This window comes from Gopherus evgoodei, chromosome 22 (genome assembly GCF_007399415.2).
Source record: "Gopherus evgoodei ecotype Sinaloan lineage chromosome 22, rGopEvg1_v1.p, whole genome shotgun sequence".
Lineage (NCBI taxonomy): Eukaryota > Metazoa > Chordata > Testudines > Testudinidae > Gopherus > Gopherus evgoodei.
The window spans coordinates 11,001,501-11,021,107 of record NC_044343.1 but is presented as its reverse complement, the minus strand read 5'-3'; the positions used below and the strand labels follow the sequence as shown (position 1 = coordinate 11,021,107).

Sequence of the window (19,607 nt, the reverse complement as noted above, 5' to 3'; positions counted from 1 at the left end):
GAGAAAAAGAGTTACAAGGGGGCGGGCTTAAGGGGCGGGGAGCAGGGCAAGCCGCAAAGCGCGCCGCCACTGTCGCAAAGCCCCTCCCCCGCCTTTCTCAGCAAGCTACTGTATTCTCCAACGCGCGTTACGCCAGCGGCGCTCCGCCGCCACCTTCCCCTTCCACTGCGCTTGCGCCCAGCCCCTGCAAATCCGGGGCTTCCTATTCAGGGAGGGCTTTTGCGCCGCCGGCGGGGCGCGCGCGCCATAGGCCGCCGCTGAGCCGTACGCCGCTGGAGTAGAGGCGTCGCGGTGTGCCCGCTGCCCGTGGAGTGTGTGGGGGGGGAAGGGAGAGAAGAGGCTTAAAGAGACAACGGCCGCGGGAGGCAGCCCACAATGGAGCGGCTGGCGGGGGCCCGGGGGGCTGGCCCCCGCCTCTGAGGGGCCCCGAGGAGGTAAATGCCCCGCGCGCGGGCGTCCCGGGGCGCCCGGGGCTGGGGGAAGGGGCTGCCCTGTTGCTGCTCCCCGAGCCGCCCCCTCAGGCGGCCCTTTTCTGTGGGGGTGAAGCGCTGTGCGGCAGGCGGGCTGGGGGGGGTATTGCGGGCAGCCGGCACTTCGGAGCGGGGCTCCCCACTGTGGGGGGAGGGGTCGTGTGCCCCTGTGACAAGGGAGGGGGGCTGGGGGGAGAGATTGTACCCTCGAAGAACTGGGAAAAAAGCAACCCACCAACGTGTGTGTGTGTGAGAGAGAAACAGATGTTAGGGAGGGGGAGGGGGGGTTGCTATAATAATTATGTGCAATGGCTATTTTGTAGCTTTAAAAAAAAAAAATCCTTCCTGGGACTGTCTTTCACTCGTGTTAATTTTTAGGCCCAGCTGCTGCTGTTTTGTGCCTGTTTTGTGAGCCTCACTAAGTTGCCTGGGTGGTTTTTGTTTGGTTGGTTTTTTTTTGCTTTTTACTCCTCCCCGCACATACTGCCCCGCACCGACCATATTTTGCCCCGCGCTGTTGTGAAGCAGGGCTCTGTGGGTTGATGCTGGGTGTTGGGTGGGTTTTTTTTTGCTCCCCCAGAGAGATCGGAAAGTGTTTAATTGGGGGAGATGGGTTAAAGATCTTGGTTAAAAGAAAAAGCTAGTGAATCAGAATGAACCAGTTTGAGATATAGGAAGAATAAAGGCCCCACCCAAAGGAGGACGAACTTTTAAATGTTTCCTAAGCAGCCAAGAGAGAAGACTTTAAAAAGGGAACCCCAATATTTTAACACAGTGGTTTTAAAAGTGTGGTGTAGAGCTCACCGGTGGTCTCTGATGCCTGCCTTGTTGCTTGTAGAATAGAATCTATGGAGAGTCAAGCTGTTCAGTAGGGATGGTGGACTTGGAGGAAAAGGGTCTTGCTCTTATGAAGGGTTGCACAGTCTGAACAAATTGGGGGCCTGCCATATTGTGTGTCATTTTAAAATGAAAATTAAATTGTTAAACCTTTCAGGTTCTCATGAAAGTAATAAATTATAAACAAATTGGAGGTAAGTATGCTGTTGCCCAAGCTGCATGCAAACTATAAAGGAATAAATCTTTTTCACGGGTATATTTGGAAATTATTGCATTAACTTGTCCATTTGTCTTCCCTCCATACAACAAGTGGATGGATTTCTGGATGCGAACTATAAGGAGTATATAAGTTTGCCTGCCAGCCAGCAACATTTCCCATCCACAATGCCACACGCAGACTGCTCCCCCCCCCCACCCCGGCACTGACCACCAGAACAGAGAGATTTAAAAATCAGACCTTGTGTAACAGGTTGAAGCAAGGTTTAGTGTTTACCAGTATGTCTGAAAGAGAATCACTCTAAATGAGGGCAGGAGGCCTCCACTGAGATGGTGTGGGAAGGCTGCCTTTTGTGGCAGTGTAGACTTACAAGTCCATAAATAACTTGCCAAAGTTTATATTCAGTGTGTTTCAGATAGAAGCATCCCTTTAAAACGACCTGATCCGTGCTCAGTACGGATGTGTAGCTGGATGCAACTTAAGTCAGTGGAGCTGCACTCACTTAGCTAGACCTGTATTCCCCCCACCCCATCCCTCTCCTATACAGCTGTACATAAGAGTAGCTGATAAGTTTGAGCTTTAGTTGTGCCGATGGTTTGGATCGCTCCATTGTACATGTGGGACTTATTTGTTTAAGATTAAAGTTGCAAATGCCAAGTGCACAAGTGAACAAGATAAAGCTAAAGGGACTATTCCAGCTCATCATCTTGTCTAGTTATGATCTAATAACCATTCCTGTATGGAGTAAAAGAGTCTTGGGATTTGATAAGCCCTGTAATTAGTTTGCAAAAGTAGCAATGTCTTAAAAAAAAAAAGTCTGATATTTTTCTGTGTAAAATAGATGCCTCTGCTTTATTTATCCTTGCATCAAAATGGATTAGGAAATAATAGCCATTTTGCATGGCTAACTTAACAGGGGAAATTATTTACTGTAGAGCAGTTTCTTTTGAGGTGTGACTTGAGTAATGTTGCTTCTCTTATTTTGTGGCTTGCATTGGGTTTTATTCTTGTTACATTCTTTTTAGGAATGAGTGGAGAGATGGAAACAGGGGTCATATTTTGGCAGGTTTTTTACTTTCCCCCCAAAAGCTTCCTGTTGTCATAGCAAAGTAGGGAGGCTGCTTTGATCTTAGTCTGTGTGCTACCTCTCCATTCCCATGCCCCCAAAGTATCGTTAAAAATGTCACACATATTTGAGTGTGACTCAGCAGATCAATGAAAACAATCTGAGGGGTTGCATTTATGGACAATCAGTATCTCTTTCCAACCAGGCTAACAGAGGCAATGTCCTCCTATAGCAGCTGCCAAGAAATCTGTTTACTGGACCTGGGCCTAATCACATTCTGTAGCCTTCTCTCTACCCATGACCTGTGCTGTCCACCAACAGTGATCTTGCTAGTTTCCATGGCTAGGATTGATCAGTGAACACAAGGCTCTGTTACAGCATCTGTCTAGCCGGTCAGTTTATCTAGATATTTATTTGCTCCTTGTAATATCTGAGCACCATGCCATCACTAAAGGATTTATCCTTGCAAAATCCTGGGAGGCAGGGAAGCTTTACCCCATTTTATAGATGGGGGAACTGAGGCACGAGATGAACTAAGTGACTTATCCAAAGTCCTTAAGAAGTCTGTCAGAGCTGGGAACCAAACCTAGGTCTTGTGAGTTTTAGTTAGCATCCTATCCTTTAAGCCATCTTTGCTAGTCTCCCACTCCTGCCTACTAGGTTTACCTAAAGTATCTGATAAACAAAACTCATGTGTCTTGTGGCAGGGACAGTACATACCTCTGTCTGTACAGTGCCTGTTAAGGAAGGGTGGTCCAGTGGTTAGGGCACTAGCCCAGGACTTGTATACGTGGGTTCAATTCCCTAATCTGACACAGAATTCTTGTGTGATCTTTGGCAAGTCACATTATTTCTCTGTGCCTCACTTCCAGTGGCAGGCTCTGACATTTTTAGCCAGGCATCTTCCACGCTGCCCGACCTTGCACATATGGCGCATGCAAGGTCACACTGTGTGCAGGGGATGCCATTTTGTTCAGGGGCCAGATGGAATCGTCCCAAGGGCTCAGTTGATCCTGCACACCGCTGCTCAGTTCTCGTCTGTAAATGGGGTAATAGTCCAGCCCTGCTACAGTGAGGTGTCAGAGGATAAATACATTAGAGATTGTGAGTCCTCAGGTACTGTAGTAATGGGGTAATCAGTACCTAAAACAGTGTCCTGCTCAGAACCAATGGGCACTACTAAATATTATTGTATAATGAAACGCCGACTAGGTAGCATTGGGTTGGCCTTGCTAACTGGTAACCATCCACTCCTAGCACAATGGGACCCTCATCCATGGCTGTGGCTCCCAGGAGTTATGGTAATACTGCTAATAATAATCTGTCTTTCCTTCTCTGTCACAGGAGGTAGGGTTGGTTGGGCTAGCTTGGTAACATTGGGAGCTGTGGAGGAGACAAGTTCTTTGTGACTCTGGAATCCTGTCTGCAATTGGATCTATTGCACTCAGAGAAACTGCAAATTTATAAATAGTTTATTGAATTAAAAGTTTTATGTCTGTGCTTTCTGTTGGGAGTGAGTAACTATCCCTGATAGAATCCACGGGCATAGAGAAGAGACAGGGCTCAGTTGTGGTGAAAATACGAAGGCGATTTTTTTTCTTGAGGCTGCTGGACACAGATCGCCACTGTGGTTCTTTGTCTCTAGCTCCCAGACTAATGGACGCTAGCTACCTAGCCATCCCCACTCTCTGGAGTGTGTAGTCATGGAATGGATTGCCAGCTAAATGGCAGACCTACTCTGAGACCTATTCATGAAGGTTAGATTCACATTTTCTTACCACTGTCTGGGAAGTGGGGGGAAAAACTTAAATGCAGCACATGTATCTAGTTAAAAGATTATCCATTGTGTCTATACTACAAAATCAGCTGCTGGGTGACACTTCAAAGGCTGCCACCACACATGGTCAAACCACATATCTGTTTTTCACAGGAGGCAGGACTTCACTGGCTTCTGAGAGGTTAAGAATCATGCATGCTGCCTTTGGTTTTGGGTACATGGTTAGGTCCAGTGTCAGGGAACAAATGCATTATAAATGGAGCATGTGGCACAAATAATAGTAGCGAGACAGCTGTTCCCTGTTGCTATTGCAAAGGTAATTTTACAGAAAGGTGGGTAGATGTCAAGATGAGGCTCCACAGGTAACTAGTTTGGTAAATGGCTTTTTTCATTAACCTGAAAGATTCATGTGAAGTGACTTACCTACAGCATTTTCAGAATTTCACACTGAACAAGATGGGTACAGATTTCCTTAGAGATTTGTAGAAAAGAGTGGACATTGCTGGGGCATATCTTTGTAATTGAGGCAGACTTCACCATTGATTTCCTTCACTGTGAAGATCATGGTAAGCAGGTTGCTACGTGTCTGGTAAGATTCCTAAATGTCCAGAGTTTTTTGTAGTCTCAAATTGTGAAGGAAAATAATGGTTCCTCTTTTGCAAAGAAATCTCTGGGCATAAGTATCTGTTGACACCCATTTTCTTTGCTGCCATTGGCCTGGTTACACCTAAAATCTACACCTTAAATCACTGAAGATCCAATGTCAGCACTGTAATTTCCAGGAAATACATGTGTTTTGATGTCTTGAGGCTAGTTCACCTGGGTAATAAAATCAACTGATCTGAGAATCTCTTTCATTAGAAGAATTTGCCTCAAATCCAGTGACAAGATGATATCTTGGGGGGAACCTGGACTGTCATGACAGACGGCACAAAACAGATTAGGAAAAAATTCTCTCCAGTGTGCTAGTGGACAACAGAGATTATCCGCTTCCTCTGTAGCATCAGCTACTGGAGGCTGGGCATGGGTTGGATGATCCAGTATGGTGGTAACTATGGCTCTTAAAAGGGGAAGTAGACAGTCCCATGTTCTGCTGAATGTGTGGCAGAGAAGAAAACAGGTGGAAGGTCAATATTAGCATTAGCGATGGCTGCCAACAGAACAACACAGGTCTTTGGAACGAAGACTTTCAGAGATTTTGAGAGTAGGGATGGTAGGAAACTTTGATTATTTTTTGACATTCAGCAATCAAACAATAAGTCTTCTGGAGCCATTCAAGTCATAAGGAAATAAAGAAGGCCCAGAGCTGAATTTCCACGCTATGGATAAAGCTGCTGGCAGATGATGCTTGGGCTTCATCAGCTTGATAGAAATTCTCTGCTAAGTTACTTAATATGGAATTAATGTTCCTCTGGTGCTTGTGGATATTATAAAACTGCCCTTTGAAAAACATTCACAACCCTGCTGTGTCACAGGTGTGAGTCTTCAGATAATGAGAGCATGGGAGTGAAGAGAGTGTCATCCACTCAGAGTGAGAACCCTTTTTGGTTGGCACCCTAATGAAGGATCAGCTCCTGGATGTGACAAAGATTTCTGTGGAGCCTGGAACCATTGTCACCATCCGCTGTGGATGGACTTGTACCCATTCCTAACCTTGATGCTCGAAATTCGTTAACAACCACTTGTGCCGAGACATTTTGGTTCGTAAGACGCTAAAGCTGAACATTCATTCAGGAAAAAACCAAAAGGCCAGAAGTGTGGCATTCCGTCTGCCTGCTAGAACATGTTGAGTGTCAGTTAGTGGTATGAAGTGAGCTCAGTCTTCATAGAAGGCAAAACTTAGGTCCACGCAGCAGCACTTTGCTTTTTAGGTGCAAACAGCAAAACAAGAGGCCCTACTCTTTAAGTTAATTGGCGTCGGATGTTTGGAGTGGTGGCTCTTTCTCTGCATAACTTCTCTAGTTTAACATAGGAGTTAGACTGAATGCTGTATAGCACCTTCCATGTCACAGGGATGAGTAACATAGAACTATGCTGTACAGGTCATTAGGATATATAGTCTTCTCCCAACCCTTTTGAGCTCCCTTATCCCAAAGGGGACGTGGGTTTTCTAGTTTTTGTGCTCACTAACAAGGTGGGTGCTAATGGCGTTGTTGGAAGATGACACGGTGCACATACTTAATACTCCCTTTAGCTCTGTGTTTTGGTATGTGGAGGGGCAGCAGAGAGATGTTAATGTGGACAAACAGAATCTAGGCTAAGGCCTTGTCTACACTACAAAGCTACTATGCTTTGCCAGGGTAGTCTATGGACAGAAGGAGGTTTTCTGTTGGCATAGTAATACCATGTCCCTGAATGACATTAGCTATGTTGACAGAACCATTCTTATGTTGGCATAGCTGTGTCTACTCTGGGGGTTTTGCTGGCAAAACTGTTAGCTAGGGGATGTACTGCATCCCAGACTGATATAACTATGCCGACAAAAATTTGTTGTGTAGACCTGGCCTAAGACTTCTCCTTCAGACCTACCAGTGAAGTAACTGCAGAGGTGTGGGATTTTTGCATGAACCTCATGGTTATGGAAGCAGGTCCGTTGCTTCCTAGCCCTTCTACCAGCTGCCAAGCATATTGAGTGGCTAATGCTTTTGGGACCCAGGAATAACGTTCTCTCCAGAGTATGCATGCACTCTCATGGACCTTCCTGATTGCACATACTCCAGAGAGTTGTGTATCGGATTGGGAGGTCCCAATAAGAGATCGCTGGAGCTTTGAACAGATCACTGTACTAGGCTTTGGCACAGAGCTGGAGTGTAGTGATGGACGTCATGTTCCACGTAGGGGAGTCAGAGAGGAGGGAATTGGAAGTGACTGTTGAGGACAATCCTTGATGTTCTGTGTCAGCATGTGGTGGAGAAGCCAATGACATGTTGAGCCCCAGCCTAAAGCATGGTTATTTAGCACGCATGTGTGTGCTCGGGCAATGATAAGGAGCATTGAAACTGGGGAGCAGAATCTCCATTGCTGAGGGCTTCTCATTCCCAGGCCTGGTGTATTAAGCTCTGCCCTCCCTACCAACACTGGAGAGGAGAGGATACCCCCAGGACGTGAAGTACTCTAACAGCTTTCAGGCGATGAGTTCAGGAAAGTGAAAGGGAAGAGCAATTAAGGCTCATACCAGCTAAATTTAGCCTGATACAGAACAAATGCTCTTAACTGGAGATGCACATTGCATAGCAATAATCTCTCGAGCCAAAGCCTACTGGAAAATCTGTAGTCGTGTTTGCCATTGAGACACGGTGGGCAAACTTCTGTCATCTTCAATGAGTCTTTTTTCTGGAAGTGCATTAAAACATCAGGGTATTTCCTGTGCTTGCACCTTGTTGATTTGATTGTAGGGCCTACAGGAAGTCCTTGACTTCAGCTGGAGGTGTCTGACTGGTGCGGTGTCCTACATTTAGTCTTAGGCACTGCCATGCAGGAGACTCAGGTAGGGTGAGGCTCTGTCTCTCTGATGAAATGGGTTCTAGCCCACAAAAGCTTGTGCCCAAATACATTTGTTAGTCTCTGAGGCCTGGTCTACACTACGCTGTTAAACTGATTTTAACAGCTTTAAATCGATTTAACGCTGCACCCGTCCACGCTACATTGCTCTTTATATCGATTTAAAGGGCTCTTTAAATCGATTTCTGTACTCCTACAAAACGAGAGGAGTAACACTAAAATCGATATTAACTATATCGGATTAGGGTTAGTGTGGACGCCAATCGATGTTATTGGCCTCATTATTTTACAGTAGCTACCCATAGTGCACCGCTCCAGAAATCGACACTAGCCTCGGACCATGGACTCACACCACCGAATTAATGTGCCTAGTGTGGACGCGCGCAATCGACTTTATAATATCTGTTTTATAAAATCGGTTTAAGCTAATTCGAATTTATCCTGTAGTGTAGACGTAGCCTGGGATGCCACAAGGACTCCTCCTTATTTGTGTCTCTGCAGAGACCCTGATAGCCACTCAGGAGCAGCTGGGTAGAGTTCCAGCTGAAGCACTGCTCAGCTATCCCATTCATAAGGTAATCACAGCATCACAAGAGACATGCACACACCTTTGTGCCATATACATTGGGTTCTGGGGGTGTTTATTTCTTCCTGTCTTCTTGTGGACTTAGCTGACCTCTCCATGGCTTTTACCTTTCTGAGAGAGCTTCCTTGTGGGATCCAGCATGTCTGTTTCTGCAGCCCATTCTGCCCAAATAGTATGTGCTTCTTCAGTAGGTACACCCCACATTACATTCGGAAGCTGGGACTTGGAACAGACTGGCCTGGTCTGAGCAGGGAGTTGGATGTCTAATAGAATGAAAGTTTTGTTATGGGTCTAACCTGCAGTGGAGGGGCCCCAAGCACATCCTGACGATTACAGGCCAGTGAAGTAGGGCTCTGAAGAGGCTTTTCTCCTGGTGCAGCCTGAACACCCACCTCCCCCATTTTGCCTTGCTATTGGGAGGGTCTTGCATGTTATTAGAGAGAGGATCTGGACAAGGAGAACAGACTTCAAAAATCTTCTCTATTGAATGGAGCAGATGCAGTGAGATGGTGCAGCGTTCTTGTCTTGGAGACCACCAACAACCTAGGTATGGTAAATAAAACACACTAGCAAGAAACAATTCCTGCTTTTTGTTGTTACGGGCCAGGTTGGGACTGTGGAGGGTACTAAAGTCTGGGCAGTTATGTTAGCACAGTACAACAGAGGAGCAGAATTCTAAGTCTGCCTTTGTTCAGTGCCAGAAATAAAAGTCCAGAACAATGCTGCTCAGGACAATAATTTAAAGGCATTCACTGTCACATGGGGCCAATATTTAACATGGTCCTAAGATGATTATAACTTGGTGGGGAATGTTTTCCGGACTCTAGCTGTTTGTTTTTAAGGGGAAAGTTGGAGGGAGGAACTTCCATCACTGAAGGAGAGTGGGGAGAGACCAAACGTGAAGCCACTGTATTTGCAGAGTCCATTAAACAGCTTGGCTCTGATACAGCAGGTAACTAACAAGAGCTGTAAAGGGGGTGCAGCTGGAAGGAAGCCAACAAAATACGTCAATTTCAGAGGCTCTGCAAGGCAGCCCAGTGCAGTGTGTATCTGCTGCCTTGTAACAGGAGTTTCCTTTTCTAATCAAGGAGGGATTTAAAGGTTCAGATTTGGGGTTTCTCTTAAATTAGGGGTGCCCATATTTTGTGACGCCAAAAGCTATGCTGCCAGTGTCCCAGGATCCAGAAGACCATCCCCGAATTGCACATAAACTTCCCAGTAAAAGCAGTTTATCAGAAAATAAATGCTCCACCGTGTTTGCTTGTACTCTACTCATTGATAGATCACTGAAGATTATTAGTAATTGAACCCTAGAATCGCACTATGTACAGTTCCCATCAGATATATTTGCTGTGGTATTTGCAGTATTGCCTCCTTCATCTTCTATGTAGGGAATGCTACAAATAAGGCAGTAAAATCCCATTATACAGCAAACATCAAGATTTTAAGGGTGTCCACTGTAGCTGATCAACATTGTGCTGTTCCTGCAGTTATAGGCAGACAGCAGATGTGTTTGGCCCATAGTCAGCAGTTTGGCTTCCTTAGGTTTAAGCTGGGGTTGGCAACCTACGGCACGTGTGCCACCTTCGGCACACAAGCCGAATTTTGATGGCACGCGGGGCAGGCTGAGACCCCAGCTGGCAAGGAGCTGGTAGCCAAAACCCCAGAGCGGTGACAGGCTGAGCTGCTCAGCCCGACACCGCTCTGGGGGTTTCCACTGCTGGCTCCTGCCAGCTGCGTTCCTGCTGCCGGTCCCAGTCAGTGCCAGCTGCTGGCCTGGGGGATGGAACCCCAGGCTGGCAGCGGGCTGAGACCCCAGCTGGCAGCAACCTGTGGTGGAAACCCCAGAGCAGCGGCGAGCTGAGCTGCTCAGCCCACTGCCGCTCTGGGATTCCCGCTGCTGGCCCCTTGCCAGCCGGGGTCCCACTCAGCACCCGCTGCTGGCCTGGGGAAAGGAACTCCAGGCTGGCAACGGGCTGAGACCCCAGCTGGCAAGGAGCCGGTGGTGGAAACCCCAGAGCGGCGGAGGGCTGAGCTGCTCATCCCGCTGCTGCTCTGGGGTTCTGGCTGCTAGCCCCTTGCCAGCCAGGGTCCCCTCTGCAGCCCCACTCACCTTGCTTCCAGTTGGAGTTCCAGCGCAGGCCCCATGCCAAACAAGGTCCAGGCTTCTGGCCCTGCTCAGCCATACCACCACCAGCTCCACTCACCTAAGCTGCTAATCTGGGATTCCAACTGCTGACCTTCTGCCAGCCAGTTATCAGTTTATAACTCAGAAGCCTGTGTACAGGTTAAAGTATCCAAATAGATGCCACCAGACATTGGAAAACTCTGCAAGGAAAAGCAAGGGCAAGGATCACACTAAACTGATAAGATCTGCATTTTAATTTAATTTTAAATAAAGCTTCTGAAACATTTTGAGAACCTTGTTTACTTTACATATAACTAGTTTGGTTATATATTATAGACTTATACAGAGATCTTCTAAAAAACATTCAAATGTATTACCGGCAGGTGAAGCCTTAAATTAGAGTATATACATGAAGACTCGGCACACCACTGCTGAAAGGTTGCTGACCCCTGGATTAAGCTAACAGGCCCATGTCAGGATTTCTCCAAGCTGATCATCAGAAGCAAACTCCTCATAGACCAAGACACACCATCGCAAAGTGCAGGGCCGTTCTTAGCCATAGGCAGAACAGGCAGTCGCCTAGGGCACCACTAGGTCTGGGGGCACGCTCTGCCAGACAGATGGGAAGCAGTGGAGCATTTAAGAGCAGGGCTGCTGGGTCCTAGAGAAAGCCGAATGCAGCACAGTCTGAGGGAGGGGATTGGCTGCTGGAGTCGCTGGGAAGGGGTGAGGGAAGGAACTCTCCTGGAATGTGACTCTTTCCCCCCGGTGTGGTGTGAGGTGAGGCAGACTCAGCGGCTCTGGCAGTATCCTTTGTTGTCCCCCATAACATCCATTCTTCTTCCCCCTGCCCCATGGAGCTCCCCCTCCTTTCTCCCTCCCCCCATGGAGCACCCTCTCTCCCCCTTCTTGTCCCTGGCTGCCTACTGAGGAATGAAAGTGAAAGTAACTCACTTCCTTGGCAGGCAGCCAGGATTGGAATGATCACACAGGGCTGGGTTGGGGATACCCAGAGAGCATGTGCAAAAAATCAGGACAGGGGGTTGCGGTAGGGTGAGCGGATGTCCCATTTTTATAGGGACAGTCCCAATTTTGGGGTCTTTTTCTTATATAGGCTCCTGGTGCCTATATAAGACAAAGCCCCAAATATCGGCACTGGCCCTATAAAATCAGGACATCTGGATCTGGTCACCCTAGCTGGGGAGCATGTCTCTCTGCCGGGCGGAGCTGCACAGGGCAGGATGAGCTGCTGTGGCTCCATGGGTGCCCTGTCCCTGAAATCAGATGCTGTGCTAACTTTACCATGGTCCATTGGGCTGGCAGTGGTGCCCACTGGCGTGTGATCAGACCTGAGGGTTTGCTGCTACTGTTGCCACTCTGCACCCCAAGAGGTGGATTTTGGGGTCCTGTCGTTTTCCACCTATCTCCTCCTCTACTTCAGCTGTTGGACCAGCAGGCTGGGGGGTCAGCCAAGCATGAAAGCAATGCTGTGTTGCCATTTAGATTGTCATTTAACAAATTTTTTGCCAAAAATGCTTGCTAACAATCCTGAATTCAATTAAAAAAAAAATCAGTATCTTAGCCAAAACAGAAAATTAAGTTGTTGACAATTATTTGTGACAAGTTTGGTATGGGGAAGAGAGTGGGACAGTTTTCATCAGAGAAACAAAAAATGTTGACTGACTTTCCTATACCCTGTTATTGCTAAATAGAGCCCTCCAGCAACTGTAATATGCTCATCTCCTTACTAGTGTATAGAGCAGTGGTTCCCAAACTTTAACAGCCCGCGAACCCCTTTCACTAAATTGTGAAACGTCATCAACCCCCGCCCCCCTAAAATGAATATTTTCAGGGATTTAAGTTTAAATTTCCTCAGTGTGATGGATGCCCAACTGCCCGCCTCACTCTTCCTGGGGCTCAGGCTGGGGTTCGGGCTGCCGGCTCCCCCGCTGACGGGGGCAGGGCTCAGGCTGCCAGCCCCAACTGCCCACCTCCTCTCTTCCTGTTACTCGGACTGCCAGCCCTGCACAGAATGCTGGGGTTCAGGCTGCCAGCTCCCTTGCTGACCGCCGGGACTCGGGCTGCCAGCTCCAACTGCCCGGCCCCACTTTCCCTGGGGCTTGGGCTACCAGCCCCGCACGGAGTGCAGGAGTTTGGGCTGCCAGCTCTCGTGCTGACTGCCAGAACTCGGGCTGCCAGCCCAAACTGCCCAGTCTTGCTCTCCCTGGGGCTCGGGGTGTCTGCCCTGCAACCGGGTCCCACCTGCTGTCTCCAATACCCGGGGTCCTCTGGCCGCCACTAGTGAAATTTTTCTGGCAAACCCCCTGTAACATTCTGCTAACCCCCAGGGGTTCGCAAACCCCAGTTTGGGAACCACTGGTATAAAGCAGGGGTCAGCAACCTGCGGCACACGTGCCAAAGGTGGCATGCCAGCGGATTTTTGATGCTCTGGGGTTCCGGTTGCTGCTCCATTGCCAGCTGGGGTCCTGGCCGCTGGCCCCACTCAGCACCCGCTGCTGGCCTGGGGACCCCCAAGGAACCCCAGGCTGGCAGTGGGCTAAGCAGGCCGGCAGTTGAGACCCTGGCTGATCCACTCAATCCACTGTCGGCCTGGAGTTCCATTCACTCAGCTGGTAGCAGGCTGAGTGGGACTAAATTCAACGAAATAGGAAAACAAGAGCAACTAATGACAAAGTGCAAGAACCTAGAGAGCCCCCTGAAGCACAGTGATAGTTTTGATTTAAATAGACTTGAACTGTACGAAGAATTGAGTACACTGTCATCAATGTTGTCACATGCAAAATCAGTGATGGACATCGTACAGTTTATTCATACCAGCAAACTTGTTGATATATATATATATATATATATATATATATATATATATATATATATATATATCCTAATGTGTACATTGCCACTCGTATTCTACTGACAATTCCTGTAATAGTAACATCAAGAGAACGGAGTTTCTCAAAACTAAAGCTCATTAAAAACTATCTCCGCTCTACAATGAGTCAGGAACACTTGACTGGTCTTGCTATTCTTGCAATCGAACAAGACATCACTTTGTTGTTGTCATACGATGACATTACTGGTTTTGCAGCCAAAAAAGTCAGAAAGATTGCTTTAAATTAAAAACAAATCTTTGTTTCAATACCTCTTCATAGAAATTTCCAATAAAATGTTGACAAATTAAAAAAAATTATATTATTTGCATCATTCTGTCAAATCAGAATTTTTTTCTATAGTGCTACCTCTTTAGTGCTAGTCCATCAGCATTACAGTGTGCTTAATTAAGTTAAACTGGTTTTAATAACATGCATGTGGCAAGTTTTCCAATAGTATAAGATTATATTTGTATTGCTAAGAGCAAGTCAGGCACAGGGGCACCAGTTTAATAATCCTGCCTAAGGCACCATAAATCCTAAGGATGGCCCTGGCAAAGTGGCACTAGACCCTGCCAGAACAACAGATGAACATCCTGCAGAGAGATCTTCACTGCTAAGATAATCAACACCCCCCAGCCCAACACACGTTTCAAGATTCATCAGTCCTACATGTTATATTAATAATAATTGGAGATACACCTATCTCCTAGAACTGGAAGGGAACCTTGAAAGGTCATCGAGTCCAGCCCCCTGCCTTCACTAGCGGGACCAAGTACTGATTTTTGCAACAGATCCCTAAGTGGCCCCCTCAAGGATTGAACTCACAACTCTGGGTTTAACAGCTCAGTGCTCAAACCACTGAGCTATCCTGCCCCCGTCACAACATGTGGTGTGCCTCATCCAGTGCACTAAATGCCCCTGTAAGAGCTGTGTGGGTGAAACCAGACAATCACTACGCTCTCGAATGAACTTGCACAGGAAAATAAGACGAAAAAAGGCATATCACCCTGTGGATGGACATTTCACAAAGCAATCACTCCATATCTGACTTATCAGTCCCTATCCTCAACTAAAACCTGCACAATGCTTTCAAAAGATGAGCTGAGAGTCTAAATTCATAACTCTGCTAGACACTAAAAATCACGAGCTGAACAGATTTCAGAGTAGCAGCCGTGTTAGTCTGTACCTGCAAAAAGAACAGGAGTACTTGTGGCACCTTAGAGAATTTGTTAGTCTCTAAGCTGAACAGAGACATTGGATTTATGGTTTATTACAACAATCTGTAACTCACTAATCCCCCCTTTATTGTCATATATTACTGCAGGGGTGTTAATGGACCACTCCACCTTGAATGGTCTGTTAGAACATATGCTAACTACCTATGCAAAACAATCTCTTCCACCTAGTATTTAGCTGTGATGGTTGGAGTACCTTTCCCAGACGTGAAGAAGAGCTCCGTGTAAGCTCGAAAGTGTGTCTCTCACCAACAGAAGTTGGTCCAATAAAAGACGTGGCCTTACCCACCTTGTCTCTCTAATATCTTGGGACCAATACAGCTATAACAACACTACATATGAGATTTACTAGGGCCTCTCTGAATTGAGGATTACAGCAGTTCATGACAAATGGGGAAGGATGGTTTAGTTGATAGGGTGCTGGACTGGAAACTGGGTTTAGTTTCCAGCTCTGTCATAGAATCCTTTGGGTGACCTTGAGCAAGGTCTCTGTGTGTGAGCAAAATAAAATTAACTCTGGATTCAATTCCTGGCTCTGTCACAGCCTTCTTGTGTGACCTTGGTCAAATCACATAATCTGTGCTTCAGTTTCCTGTCATAAAATGGGGATAATGCTTCCCTAGAAGGGGTGCTTAGATGCTAATGATGAGGGCCATAGAAGAACCTGTTTAGATTTATGAGCCTCTGGGGCTTAGCTGACTCGACTTCTAATCTTACTTTATGTGGTGATACTTGGCAGTTTCTGCTGAGTTTTGCTAGGACTATATTTTGTGGAGTTCATTTAAAGCAAAATTGAGGACATGCAAATGTATATGAACCAAACCACAGAAAAGAGGTCAACTTCTTTGCGCTGAGCCTGCTGAATTAAGCACATCTTTGAAAGGTGTGGAACAGAGGGTCATAGCCGGCCCAGATCTCTTTCTGAAATTGTGATGCAGGAAGGGAAGTATGGCAAGAGCTGCACGTATGACTCCTGTTCTTGTTGACTGCTTGGCATTCCCCTTATGAATTAAAGGACTTCACCACTGCTTGGAATTGGTAGAGTACTGAATGCAGGTACTGAAACCAGAAACAGAATGGCGATTGAGAGGGCACATGTGTAGATATGATGGCAAACTGCAGAGAAGAAAATCAGGGTCATGCTCTACAGACTCCTAAAACCAGGTGTGGTGCTCAGTACCACACACAGCATCCATTAAATCAAAGGGTTTTCCCATGGTACTAAATGCTGCAGTCCAGATTAAGTACTTCAGTCCTTGGAGGGTTCCCAGCCTGAAAGACTTTGATTTCCTGATGGCAGGTAGCTCAGCACTTTGTTAAAAATTGAGGCCCCTTTAAGGTGTGTCTTGTTGGGTACCCAAAATCATGAGTCACTTTGTGTAATCTTAGTCTGTATCTGTAACGAGCGTTGGCAAGTTCAAGCCCTTAAATCGGATGTGTAATGAAAGAGGAAGCCAAGGGAGTTGCATCCTGTTCACAAGGGCAGAAGAAATGACTGAACTAAAAACATGAGTAACTGAGCCAAAAAATCCATGTTTCATATTTATTTCTGTTTACTAGTGAAGGTTGGTATGTATTGGTTGAAGTCACTTGGATGACAAGATCAGAAGAATAAGGCCCTAGGAAATAGAGGGGTATAGGTTGTAAATTTGCCTATTATCAGTATGTAAGTGATTTAGTAAAACAAGAACTGATCTGTACACCATGGGCTGACTCCTGTGCATTTCTTTCACACAAGTAGTCCCACTGACTTCAAAGGGATGACCTTGTATATAAGGTCATCAGGATTTGTCCCCAAGCAATTGAAGGTATATGGAGAAACAAATGGGGTTACCCTAGATCCACTGCCAGGGTTTGTGGAAACATTAGTCATAAGGTGGACAGTCAGTAAACACACTCCCTGCTCACCTGATTGGTGTGCTTCTGTTGGCTGACTTTGTGCTGCTCTGACTCAGTTTCACACTCAAAGTAGCATGTAACCCAATACAAAAAATGTAAAGGACAGAGAAAAAAATAGCTGGAAAACTGGACTTTCCGGCTAAACATGTATTGACTGAAAAATGCCCTCCTAATGTCTGGGCAAATATTACTTCACCACCTTGCCTCTCTAATATCTTTTCTTCTGTTGGTGAGAGAGAGAGAGAAGCTTTTGAGCTTACGCAGAGCTCTTCTTGCGGTCTGGGAAATGTACTCAGAATGTCACAGCTATTATAAGCTGGAACAGATTGCTTAGCATAAGTAGTTCACACACTTTTCATGGGACCATTCAAGGTAAAGATGCCCATTAACATCTCTCCAGTCGTGGGGATGGGGTAGTGGGTTGTAGATTATTGTAATAAGCAATAAATGCAGTCTCTGTTCAGTCCATGGTTTTTAGTGTCTAGCAAAATTATGAATTTAAGCTCTCAGGCTTGCCTTTTGGAGGTGTGCAGATTTCCTTTGAGGATGCCGACTAAGAAGTCATATGTGGAGTGATCATGTCATGAAAAGGGTGACATGGTGTTTTTTTCTTATCACTTATTTGGTGTGAGCTCATTTGAGAGTGTGGCTGGTGATTGTCTCATTTCACCCACACAATTGTTATTGAGCATTTGGTGCACTGGATGAGGTATACCACATGTTGTGATAGGCATGTGTAGGACCTGTGGATCTTGAAAAGCATGTTGGTGGGGCCTTTTGAGCAATGGAGATATGTCTGCAGGTTTTAGCAGGGTCTGGTACTGCTTTGAATTGTTGTGTTCTGGTCTGTGGGTCCATTGGAATATGGTCCCTTAAAATGTGTTAACTACCGTATGTACACGTTCATTAGCCCATTCATTTATAAGCCAACTCCCCAAGATGGTTAGGTAAAAATAGCAAAAACTGTATGACCCTTTCATAAGCCAGCCCTATATTTCAGGGGTTGGCAAACTTTGGCTCCTGGCCCATCAGAGTAAGCCGCTGGCGGGTCGGGACATTTTGTTTACTTGGAGTGTCTGCAGGCACAGAGCCCCTCAGCTCCCAGTGTCTTATCCGCGCCGCTTCCTGGAGCACCCATTGGCTTGGAACAGCAAACCATGGCCACAGGGAGCTGAGGGGATCCATGCCTGCAGACGCTCCAGGTAAACAAAATGACAATGTATTAGATACTCAATTCAATGAGTCCATCAAGTTTAAAATCATCAAATTTTGGTGTTGATCCGTTTATAAGCCAACCCCTGCTCTTTGATGCATCACTTTTTTACCAAAAATATTCGGCTTATGAACGAGTATATACGGTACTTATGATGAACAATCTGTTTCACCTTGTATTTGTCTGGAATAGTCTGAGTATATTCCCCAGACTTGAAGAAGAGATCTATGTAAGCTCAAAATTGGTCCAATAAAAGATATTCCCTCACCTCTCATATCCTCAGACTAACATGGCTACAGCTCTGTATGGGCAAATGTTGGAAGAGCTAATTGCAAACAATATAAAGCATTGGTTTTTTTTAAAAGGGTACATAGTGTGCTGCACCTCAGTGCTTCTGTTTGAGGATCTCCGCATGTTCACGTGTCTCACCATCACTGGAATACCTACTCTGGTAGATGCAGAAACTGAAGCTAGCGAAATGAAGGGGCTGTTTGGCATTTGTGGCAAAATCAGAGTTGGAACCAAGGCTTCCGGACCCCCTTTAACTTAAGCGTAGACCAGCTTTCTTCCCTCCATAATGAGGAAGGATGGCCCAATGATTAGAGCATTAGTCTGGGTTCAAGTCCATGCCCAATGTAGACTTCCTGTGTGACTGTAGGCAACTCTCTTAGCCCCCGTGCCTTGGTTCCCTAGCTGTAAGATAAAGATGAGAGTGTGGCCCTACCACATGGTTGTTGTGAGGCACTGGGGTACTCTGGTAATGGGGAGGGGAGCAGATACATGTCATTCACTGCCTCTCTGAAGATGCACTGACAGTTGCACATAAACTCTGAAGACTGTCATACAATGCCACAGAGTGTCCCTCTTCACCTTTTCCTTTATTCCAAAGGACAGTTGTTTGGTGGCTCTCTGCTTATTTATCCTTGTAGCTCCTTGTTTGTGACCTGAGATTTGGCTGCTCGGAGAAGGGCGATGGTGATGGAGATACCTTTCTGACTGGGAGAAGGAGCAGGAATGTGTGAGCTGGGGACAGGAGTGAAACCTGTTCCCATACAAACCATTTCCAGGAAGGAAGTAATTCCAGAGCTTCCAGAATGAGGAATTTGGTATACCTAGTACTCCTGTTCTTTTTGCGGATACAGGCTAACACGGCTGCTACTGTGAAACCTAAAGGGGAGCGATTCCTTGTCTCCACACTCCCAGCCCCAAGTTTTCCCTTGCTTGTAGATCTCAAGGCCACTGAAGGGGAAATAGGCAGGTCTCCAAGCAGCTCATTGCTAAAAAGGAAGGGAGGCGATCATGCATACTTTCAGAATGAAGCTTTTGTCTCAGCAAAGTGAAGCTGCCCCAACCTTCTGCAGTTGACAGTGTAAAACCAGACCAGGTCACCTGGTGGAAACGTCAAGTGTCCACCACACAGCCAAAGACGTCTCAAGTTGCATCCATCCTCTTTATAGAAAGAGATGCTAGGACTGGGAGTCTGTAGGTCTGGCTCTGCTGCATCTTCCCTGCATGACCATGGGCACATCTCTTAAACTCTGATCAGGGCTGGTGCTGAAGCATATGCATAACTTGAAGGTTCTTGGCTGCGCTGGAGCCATGGTCTCTCTGGGTCTCCTCTGCCAATCTCTAAAGGGGGATTATACTGATCAGTTTAGATTGTAATCTCTTTGGGGTGGGGTTCTGTTGCTGTGTGTACAGCACCTAGCACAATGGAGCCCCAGTCTCAGGCCTACTGCAATACAGCATAAATACTCCGTGCCTTCCATCTGAGGGTCTCAAAGCAC

The 19,607-nt window shown here is 46.5% G+C and overlaps 1 protein-coding gene across 3 annotated transcripts in view; it reads left to right on the top strand.

Moving 5' to 3' along the window:
• Positions 1 to 245: 245 nt before the first annotated feature.
• The window catches only part of CSNK1G2 (casein kinase 1 gamma 2), a 97,196-nt gene continuing 77,834 nt past the window's right edge, over positions 246 to 19,607 (top strand). The window contains exon 1 of one of the 3 annotated variants that reach the window (XM_030540144.1): positions 246 to 434. The gene's annotated coding sequence lies outside the window, so the exon portion shown is untranslated. The remainder of the gene's footprint in view (positions 435 to 19,607) is intronic. The other 2 variants (XM_030540147.1, XM_030540148.1) reach the window with 2 other exon arrangements.